The sequence below is a fragment of the Cryptomeria japonica genome, chromosome 10, assembly GCF_030272615.1.
Source record: "Cryptomeria japonica chromosome 10, Sugi_1.0, whole genome shotgun sequence".
NCBI lineage: Eukaryota > Viridiplantae > Streptophyta > Pinopsida > Cupressales > Cupressaceae > Cryptomeria > Cryptomeria japonica.
In genome coordinates, this window is record NC_081414.1 from 319,394,049 (window position 1) to 319,404,336 (window position 10,288).

Below are 10,288 nucleotides of genomic sequence, written 5' to 3' on the forward strand. Positions count from 1 at the left end.
TAGGAATGTTAAGGAATGATTCTAATTGTAGTTCTAGAATATTCTAACCTTGGAACACATGAATTTAACATAATTTCAACAGACTGATTTGTTGAAGGGATCTCCTAGCTTGATCCCAATGAAAGTATTGCATGGACTGTTGTTTATCGCAAGTGGAAAGGAAAGTCGTCCCCCTCGCCCTCCCCCACCCAACAAACTCCTTTTTTTTGAGTTTTGGATCTTCCTCCTCACTCTTGAGTTGAGTCCTTTTGGCCTATTACAGGTTCAGGTTGCCCTTAACAGTGGTTTTGTCCTACTACTAAAGGCTTGTCTAACCTGATTTTGTTTCTTTTTATGCCTTTGGACAGTTTGTAAAAAGGGCCAGCACCCTTGTTTTGTTGCTTTTCTAATAAAAAAGAAATTAAGATACCTAAGTTTATTTTAATTGTTAAGATCTTAAGAATCAATTAATTCAACAAATATTTAACAAGTTTATACAAGTATACATTTAAATTCTACAAAACATAAAAGCACTTTCCAACAATGTGAGTTACATTTGGTTGGTAACTTGTTTTTGCATTGTGTTGAAAAATTACATTTAAAATACTACATTTATTTTAATATGGAAGGGAATGCTTGAGATCATTGGCAACAAGCATGTTTATAGATATGTAGTTCTTAATAATAAGAAAAAGAAACGATTGCAATGCATCAATCAAGGAGCTAGGGAAAGCTTATTTATATCCATCTTAACAATATGTTGATATATGTTGAAAGTTACTTAAAAGAAAGACTTGAACTAAGAATATATTACCAAAGTGAGAAAGAAACCATATCGTATCAATTCAATTACAGTATCATGTCATCTATCAAAACAAACTATTAGCAATGCTTATATAATCAAATCATATACAGATTTATGCTAATGTTCAATCTTAAGACAACAAAGCCAAAAGGGGACTACATTACATTATAAGTGCAATAGTATATCAGGTAACCTCGCTTACACTAGCCTTGTCCCACTCAAAGAACCCAAATTAAGATACCTAAGTTTGATTTAATCATTAAGATCTTAAGAATAAATTAATTCAACAAATATTTAACAAGTTTATACAAGTATACATTTAAATTGTACAGAACATAAAAGCACTTTCCAACAATGTGAGTTACATTTGGTTGGTAACTTGTTTTTACATGGTGTTGAAAAATTACATTTAAAATACTACATTTATTTTAATATGGAAGGGAATGCTTGAGATCATTGGCAACAAGCATGTTTATAGATATGTAGTTTTTAATAATAAGAAAAAGAAATGATTGCAATGCATCAATCAAGGAGCTAGGGAAAGCTTATTTATATCCATCTTAACAATATGTTGATATATGTTGAAAGTTACTTAAAAGAAAGACTTGAACTAAGAATATATTACCAAAGTGAGAAAGAAACCATATCGTATCAATTCAATTACAGTATCATATCATCTATCAAAACAAACTATTAGCAATGCTTATATAATCAAATCATATACAGATTTATGCTAATGTTCAATCTTAAGACAACAAAGCCAAACGGGGACTACATTACATTATAAGTGCAACAGTATATCAGGAACCTCGCTTACACTAGCCTTGTCCCACTCAAAGAACCCAAATTAAGATACCTAAGTTTAATTTAATTGTTAAGATCTTAAGAATCAATTAATTCAACAAATATTTAACAAGTTTATACAAGTATACATTTAAATTCTACAAAACATAAAAGAACTTTCCAACTATGTGAGTTACATTTGGTTGGCAACTTGTTTCTGCATTGTGTTGAAAAATTACATTTAAAATACTACATTAATTTTAATATGGAAGGGAATGCTTGAGATCATTGGCAACAAGCATGTTTATAGATATGTAGTTCTTAATAATAAGAAAAAGAAACGATTGCAATGCATCAATCAAGGAGATAGGGAAAGCTTATTTATATCCATCTTAACAATATGTTGATATATGTTGAAAGTTACTTAAAAGAAAGACTTGAACTAAGAATATATTACCAAAGTGAGAAAGAAACCATATCGTATCAATTCAATTATTGTATCATATCATCTATCAAAACAAACTATTAGCAATGCTTATATAATCAAATCATATACAGATTTATGCTAATGTTCAATCTTAAGACAACAAAGCCAAAAGGGGACTACATTACATTATAAGTGCAACAGTATATCAGGTAACCTCGCTTACACTAGCCTTGTCCCACTCAAAGAACCCAAGTGGAGGAACTATAGCAAAAGCATTATCATTAGACTTTACCACCTCAAGCGCAATATTTAGAACTTGAACAACGTGCCCCTCTTTAAGGTCCATATCTTCAAGAAGCATGTCATAAGTGTAGTTGTTGCAATGCCTTTTTTGAAAGTTCATGTAATTCTTGGTAAACTCTTCATGGCCCTCCTTGGGCTATGGCCAAAACCTTGCTTCTTTGATATGATACTTGCTAGTGTCAAGCAATTCGCTAAAATTGGCATTGGATATCTCCAAAGTAAGAACAACCTGCACAACCACTTCAAACTACACGAGTCTTCTAAAATATTCAGTAAATTGCCTTCTCTTCCCCTAAAAAACAACTTCATTTCTCTTTTCCACAATAACCATAAAATCTTAGTGGTAAACACAAGCCAAAAGAGATTATAATCAACACTAAGACCATTGACATGACTAGCTAAAAATTCAAACTAAGAGAAGGTACTATTTTTGTTCACCCTCCTAGTTCACTACAACAACTATTCTAGATATCTTGGGCAAAACAACAATAAAAAAATAGATGCTCAATGGTTTTTGGGAATTACACACTGCAATAATTAACATTATTATGACTCAAATTTCAAATCAACTACAAGATTTTTCAATAGTAGCAAGCATTTAAAACAAGAATTTTTTGTCTCAAGTATAGAAGACCAACAAAAATTGAATTTTAATTCCAGGAACAACACAAGAAAGGCGATGTCGTCTGCGTCTTCTGCCGCCGTTGCCCTAAGGCCGCTTGTGTCTGCCGCCGCCGCTGCCCTAAGGTAGTCTGTTGCTGCGAAACCGGTCGTCCAGCTCCCTGTTCCCCCTGTTGCGGCTGGTGAGACTGCTTTGCCTGGTGCTGCGAATGGGGGCTCTGCGGGGGTTTTGCCTGGTGTTGTGAATGGGGGCTCTGTGGCGGTCTTGCCTGGTGATGTGAATGTTTCCTCTAAGGATGGAGATACGGTGCTTCCAGCGCCCTCTACTGCTGATCGGGATGCCTGTGGGTTGGGCCCTGTGGCTGTTACTGTTTGCAAACCTTTGGTTTTCAACGTGTCTGTTGATACTGATATGGAGATCATCCACACTTCCTCTGTGTTTGAAGCTCATGGTCTGATTTGCAGGTTTCGGGGTTTTTGGCCAAGCCTTCCTTAGCTACACACTTGGATTTCTCAAAGTTGGGAACCGATCATAAAAGGTTCAGTTAACATTTTTCCTTCAGCCAAGGGTTTTTTCATTGCCAAATTTGAATATGCAGAGGATAGATCAAAAATCTTAGGTATTAATCCTTTCAGCTGGGAAGACAAATTTATTTTGATGGTTAAACCCTGGTTCCCGGGTTTTAACCCATCTACTGATCCATTTAATGAGATTCCTATTTGGGTTAGGCTCCCTAACCTTCCCCTTCATCTATGGACAGACTCTCTGCTAGAGGAAGTGGGTTATGCTTTAGGCGAATTCCTAATGATTGATAAGGACTCTTTCCAAATTTATCACTCTACTTATGCTCGGATTTTGGTTAACATTGATGTCTCTAAAGGGCTTCCAGCTGAGTTAGAGATTGAATCTTCCTTGGGACCTTGGGTCCAACCGCTCGACTTTGAAGGTATCCCCTTTAGATGTCAAAAGTGCTTCCAAACTGGACATGTTGCTGCACGATGTGATACAGATAAAAAGAAAAAAAGATCTACTACTTGGTGGAAGGGTGCATCCTCTGAACACTATTTTGTTAAAAAGAAAAGCTTCTCCCAGGTGGTGGCACAAGTTCCTCAGGCCGAAGAGCCTTTGGTTGTTGCCTTTGTTCCTCATGAATGTGTGGATGCTTGCGATGGCATCCCGACTAATCGTTTGAAAAATGTCGGATCTTCTTCTTCAATGGATGACCCTCCCGCGTCCCAAATTGTTGCTGGATCTTCTGTTGTCCCTGCCTCTCTGGATGCTGGCACTGTTCCTCCTAATGATGGGAGTTCCTCTATTCTGGATCCATCCTCTTGGCAAAAGGCTGCTGCTAGGGTTGAGGAGGGATGGATTACTGCTAAAAGTAAAAAATCTAAATTGTCCCAGTCCTCTTTTGATATGACCCTTCGATCCCACAAGGCTAGGACAAATTCTTGATCCTTCCTGGTTGGGTTAGGGCTGCTGGTTTTTTGCAGCCTGTTGGTTTTTGGTGGGGGTATTTGTTGTTCCCCTTCTTTTGATTGGTTGTGCCGAGTATCTATAATGTCTAGTTTCTTTGAGTGGACTTTCAAGTTTATCTTTCGGTTCGGGTTACAGGTCCTTCTAAAACCTGTCTTGTAAAGGGTTTCTGGTCCCTTAAAAACTTGTTTTTCCTTAATCAAAAATAAAAATTGAATTTTTTTTATCATTGGGATTGGTTTAAGAGAGGTTCCAATTATAGTTGAGGTGACATAGAAGGTCCTAGGGGGTCAAGGGTTTGATACATTTTCCTAGAACTCACTTTACCAAGCACAGTATCGTCCCACCATATCAAATTGTCATAAATTTTAGAATTGAAGCCGAGTTGTAGAGGACATTTCAAACTCTAACATGATTTATACATCATAGAAAAAGTTCCCCTTTTGAGAGTTAGGGATTCCAAATTCAAAATTGAGGCAATGCCAATATTTCACCTTATTATTCTCAAAAATACTAGCAAAGTCATTGATGCCTTTATTACACTAGACTTTAGCATAGCAACCTTGAATGAGTGTTATAGGCTTATTTTTATATTGAAGATTCCACCAAATGGATTTATAGCTTAAAATTTGTTTACAAACACTTCCAATGTTACATTCACCTTTCACAAAAACTCTAGCAAGTTCCCATACTTTCCAAATGCTTCTAAAAACCTTAGATCCAAATGATGTAACATGAAATTTACCAAAGAGTGGGTCCTTAGGATGCATGCCTCTCCAATGTTCTGCTTGCTTAGGAACAACCATATGGATATTGTTCTTGACTAGCACTATTCATGACTCATTATCAGTGAACAATTTCAACACCCACTTAACAGCTAAAGAGATGCCTTGAATTTTTAAATCCTTCAAGCCTAGACCCCCCAATATTTATCCAAAAAAATACCATTTCCATTTTACGAGAGTTCTCTTCCTAGCACCTTTTCTATTAGACCATAGAAAATCTCTAATATTTTTTTAAATTTTGTTCACTTGGTAACTACAAAATAGCCACACAAAAGCATAATAGATATAGGAAGAAAGAATCCTTTGATAGACCTAGGTTATATCAACCAAAGAAAGGTATTGGGTGCTCCACTTTGATATTTTATTATCAAATTTTGAAAATATCCAACACCACATTTTTTGAGTGATTAACAACAAAGGGGATACCAAGATATCTGACTTGCTTATTAGGGCCTCCTCAATAGAAACCAAATGTATCCAACTAGGCTGGAGGATATTCATTCCAACTAAGAATAATGGATTTGACTTTAAAAACTTAAGCTTTGGATGCAATGCAAAAGATATTCAAGGAATCCATTTGGTTTTTGAAATTCTTTCCTCAAGGCTCACAAACAAAGTTGTCATTAGGAAATTGGGTGTTCAAAAGATTGTCACCAATAGGAAGAGAGATTCCTTTAATGTTGCACAAACTATTGAAAGGTCTTAATAAGCAACCTTGTCTAATAGATATTTGCAATATTATTGAATCAAACAAGGATCTATGTATATCAATACGAGTATTAGCATCTCTAATTAGAGTGTTCACCCTATCACAAAAATTTAGTAGAAACCCAAAATCCTTCATTGCCATAAAAATATAGGATCATTCAACCCTGTCAAATGCTTTCTCAAAGTCGATTAGGAGCATACCCACTTCCTGACTAGTGTGTTTATCAATTTCATAGCTTTCCTTTTGGTGATGAGATTTTCTAAAATGTATCTCCCTATGATGAAACTAGTTTGTGAGAAGTTAATAAACCTAAGGAGAATGTTCTTTATCCTATTAGGTAACATTGAAGTCAATATTTTATATGAAACATTGAGAAGAGAAATGGGTTTCCAATTCTTAATAAGTGTTTTGTCTCCTTCCGTAGGCAATAGCTTTAATATCTTTGTCCATTACCCCCCCAAAGAACCCATCTTGAATGCATTATGGTAAACAACTAAAAGGTCCTTGTTGATCCATTCAACATGCTACTTATAAAATTCTATAGGAAAATCATCACATCTTAGAGATTTATCATTTTTGAATGATTTAATAATCTAGGCAATCTCTTCCTCACTGATGTCCTTAGTTATTTAGTATCCTTATTCTCAATTTTTTTGGGATATATTTTTCACATACCTCCAAGGCTTCTTGGCATCTTTGACTATGATCCTTTGTAGAGATGAGATTCTTATAGAAGCTAACAAACTCTCTTTTAATACAATCCAATTCCTCACTTGATTCAAGCCCATTATTAAGAAAAAAACTTAGAACCTTCACCCTCATACCATTTTTAGTTTAGTCCTTGTTTTAACTCTAATCTTCTTAGTATGAATCTTTATCAATTCATGCTTTACCCTAGTTAGATTTTCTACCAAGATATCATTATTAGGGTCATTTTGACTTTGCCCTTTCATAGTTTAACTTTTTCTTGTAATCATTGCTATTAGATTTCTACAATCCATTCAAATATTGCTAATAGTTTATGGATTTTAATGTGTACCAATTTTTTTATCATCAACGTTTTCTTGTAATTTATTCTCCTCAAATTTGCAATATATTGAAAATCTATTACCAATGGTTTGAATGAAACCCCTCTAACTTTTAGTATTGTAATTCCATTGTTTAATAGAATTCAAGTTTTTCATGATTATCTTGTTAATTTTTCTAATGGTAAAGATGTCGTTAATACATATCTAACTCTCAAGAAGACTAACATGTAGTTGAACACATTGTCCTTCCTCACCTTCCCAAAGTCCTTTCCTAGGTATCTAATATTGGCTTCAGTTGGGTGATGGTCAAACAATGTACTAGTATTAACTTTTATACTATTACTACTAGTAGGTGTCTCAAAATAGAAGTGATCCTTGATAACATATAACCTATCCAACATCAAATAATTTTTCTTCTCATTCTTTGAGTATTACACCAAGTTAACTAGATATCATTACTCTTTTCCTTCTTATTTTCAAGAGGGTCATTCAACCTCAAACTATTTTTCAATCTATTCCATAAATATTGTTCATTCCCTTTCCAAATGACATCCAAGCCTCTAAGTTTATCCTCCTTATGCTCCACCATATTAAAGTGACCTTCTCATCCTCCTTATGTGGACAAGCATTTCCGTAGGTATGCTCTTTCCTTATAATCATTGGGAGTATAAATAGAACATAGGACACATTTGAGTTCCTCCAATTTTAATATGACCTAGACACTTCTATGCATGGAGATATATCAACATTTAAAGTACAAGTATCCCATTTATTTTCAACAAAATCACTATATCCCCTTTTCCCTTGTCATGTTTACTATGAAATTGCAAAACCTCTTTCCAAATAAATTTTAGGCTTGTTTCAAGCCGGACCCTAGTAGCTTTGACTTCTTCAAGAAAGAGATAATGGAGAGACTTGTTCGTTCGAAAAACCAACTAATAATATGTTTTCCACCAAGGGACTCTCAACCCTTGATATTCCAACAAAGACAATTTAGGCTCGTCATTAATTAAAGAGGTATTAGAGTCCTTAAGGGTTTCTACAAAGCCTGTCAAATAATTCAAGTAATTTCTCTTCCTTACCTTTCAATTTTTTTTTCTCATTCTCCTCTCTAGTGATTTGCTTTCTTTTCTTTAGTTCTTCTTTCGAGTTTTTCCTAATGGTCTCTCTATCAATTTCTAACTTTGCAGCTTCCCGTGATTAAACCAAAGGGCATTGAATGGGGTGATCTCCACTATCTTGAATGACATTCTTCTGGTAGATTCCTTATTACACTTATTTGGATCTAAAGTTAAATTAGAATCTTTGGCTAGCATGTCTTCTAGAGTGGTGTGTTAGACACAATGCACCACTGAGAAGGGGGTGAATCAGTGGTTCTCAATCTTTTCCCTTTAATTGTCCTATGTGTGTATACCGGTTATCAAATCTAACTCAATGCAGACTTACCGATTAGTGGGGAGACTAATCACAAATGCAATCACACACAAAGGGACATCACATAACACCAGCATATACGAGGAAAACCCAAGATGGGAAAAACCTCGGTGAGAAATGTTGTTGGAGACTATTGCTCCAATCTAGCATCACAATGAATCTCTGATTACAATGTTTAGGGCACCAACCCCTGATTTTAGGGCACCAACCCAAGGAGCTACAACCCCTGCACCAATCTCCAACTCAGTTCACTGCAGGTTCTCTCTTTGTTGGTTCTCTCTTCTAGTTGCATGTTCTCTCAACTGCTTTGTTGCTCTCCACCGGTTCTATCTTTTGTCGGTTCCTTCTTGCCTACTCTGCACTCTTCTGCAACTCTTCTCTATCGGTTTGGTCACCACCGGTTATCTCACTATGGTTGGTTGAACTCTTCAACCCTAATCTCTCTCACACTCAGTCTTTCTTCTAATACTCATTGAGTACATGACTGATTTCTTCTCACATGCAGAAACACTCTCTCATTCAATAGCTTGTCGATTGCTTTAACCTCACCGGTTAAACCTTCGCCAAAACCTATTACCGGTTGTCTCCCTGTTGCTCAACCTCTATGATCCTCTATAGATATCACACTTCATCTACTTCTCTATTCAGCGTTGTGCATCACTTGGCAGCGTCTCTCTCTGAGGCATTATCAAATCTGTCTTTGCCCCACATATTTGTATTCAGACTTCCCTGCCAAGAGCAACATTCAAACTTGGCGCCTTAGTGTTTCTTCCACTGATCACAAGGCACATCGAATCTAAACAAATCTCATTCGATCTGATCTCCAAGACAACTATCTGCACATCACTGCCATTAACGTGCCTTCCAATACATGTTTTCTATGTTTAGCAAACACGGACAATCAGTTGGTGAGACACAAGACCAATCACCATTAATGGTTCTACAAATTTCATCACCAACCTTATTCTGCACCTAGACACTCTACACTGATCGATGCATCTCATTGATCACTTATGTTTGACCTTCCTTGAGTCGCACACCTCTACAACACATCCCATGATTTACGAGGTCCGCAATTAATATCAACCCACTCTGTAACAACCTCATCGGTGCACACTCCATCTACCGTTGCATGCACGTCTGCCACCTTGACTCCACGTGGCACCTTTGTCGACATCCACCTTAGCTTGGACCTATGTGTCAGTTCAGATAGGATCACCAACCAAACACTCAACTGGTCCTTCTTTTCTGTCGATTCACTAATCTTGTCGGTATCTCACACTTTACTGGTTTCCCTTCATGTCTGCACATTGCCGATCTGACGGTGGAACACCTTGACCGGTCGCCAGACATGTCTATCCATAGTATACACATCCTCATTAGGTAGGAGCACATCACTTAGCCTCTTTGTTTCCTTACCGGTTCTCATGCTCACCAGTAGCCATCCTGATGACACCATGTCATCAACCTTCAACTGATTCCATCTAAGACATCTCCATACCGGTTGCATACTCTCTCTGCAGCTGCTCCACTTTGCCTTCTTCATCATCAGACCGAACACTATCTCAATTGGTTTGTCAAGTTGACAAACTCATCAATTCTTCACTCTTCCTTTTTTGTCCCGGTGGCATAACATGCCTTCTATGTCGGTCCAGTGCATATCCCTAATTTCATGCACTTGAGGCATCCCTTTGATTTACCGGTAGATCTGGTGTGAGCCTTAAAACATTTGCCTTTACCTCTTCTTCCTTATCTCACAGAACTATGATGCATACTATGCATAATAGGAGATAAGCTCCACTTACTAGTGGGAGTGAGTCCTTGTCATCTACATCCTGCAATGCACTCATGATCTGGTGTGGGTACATTCATTGTCAATCATCTCTTCACATGGTGACTGCATCTCTATCAGGTGGGAGCCCTGTTGTTCTGCATCC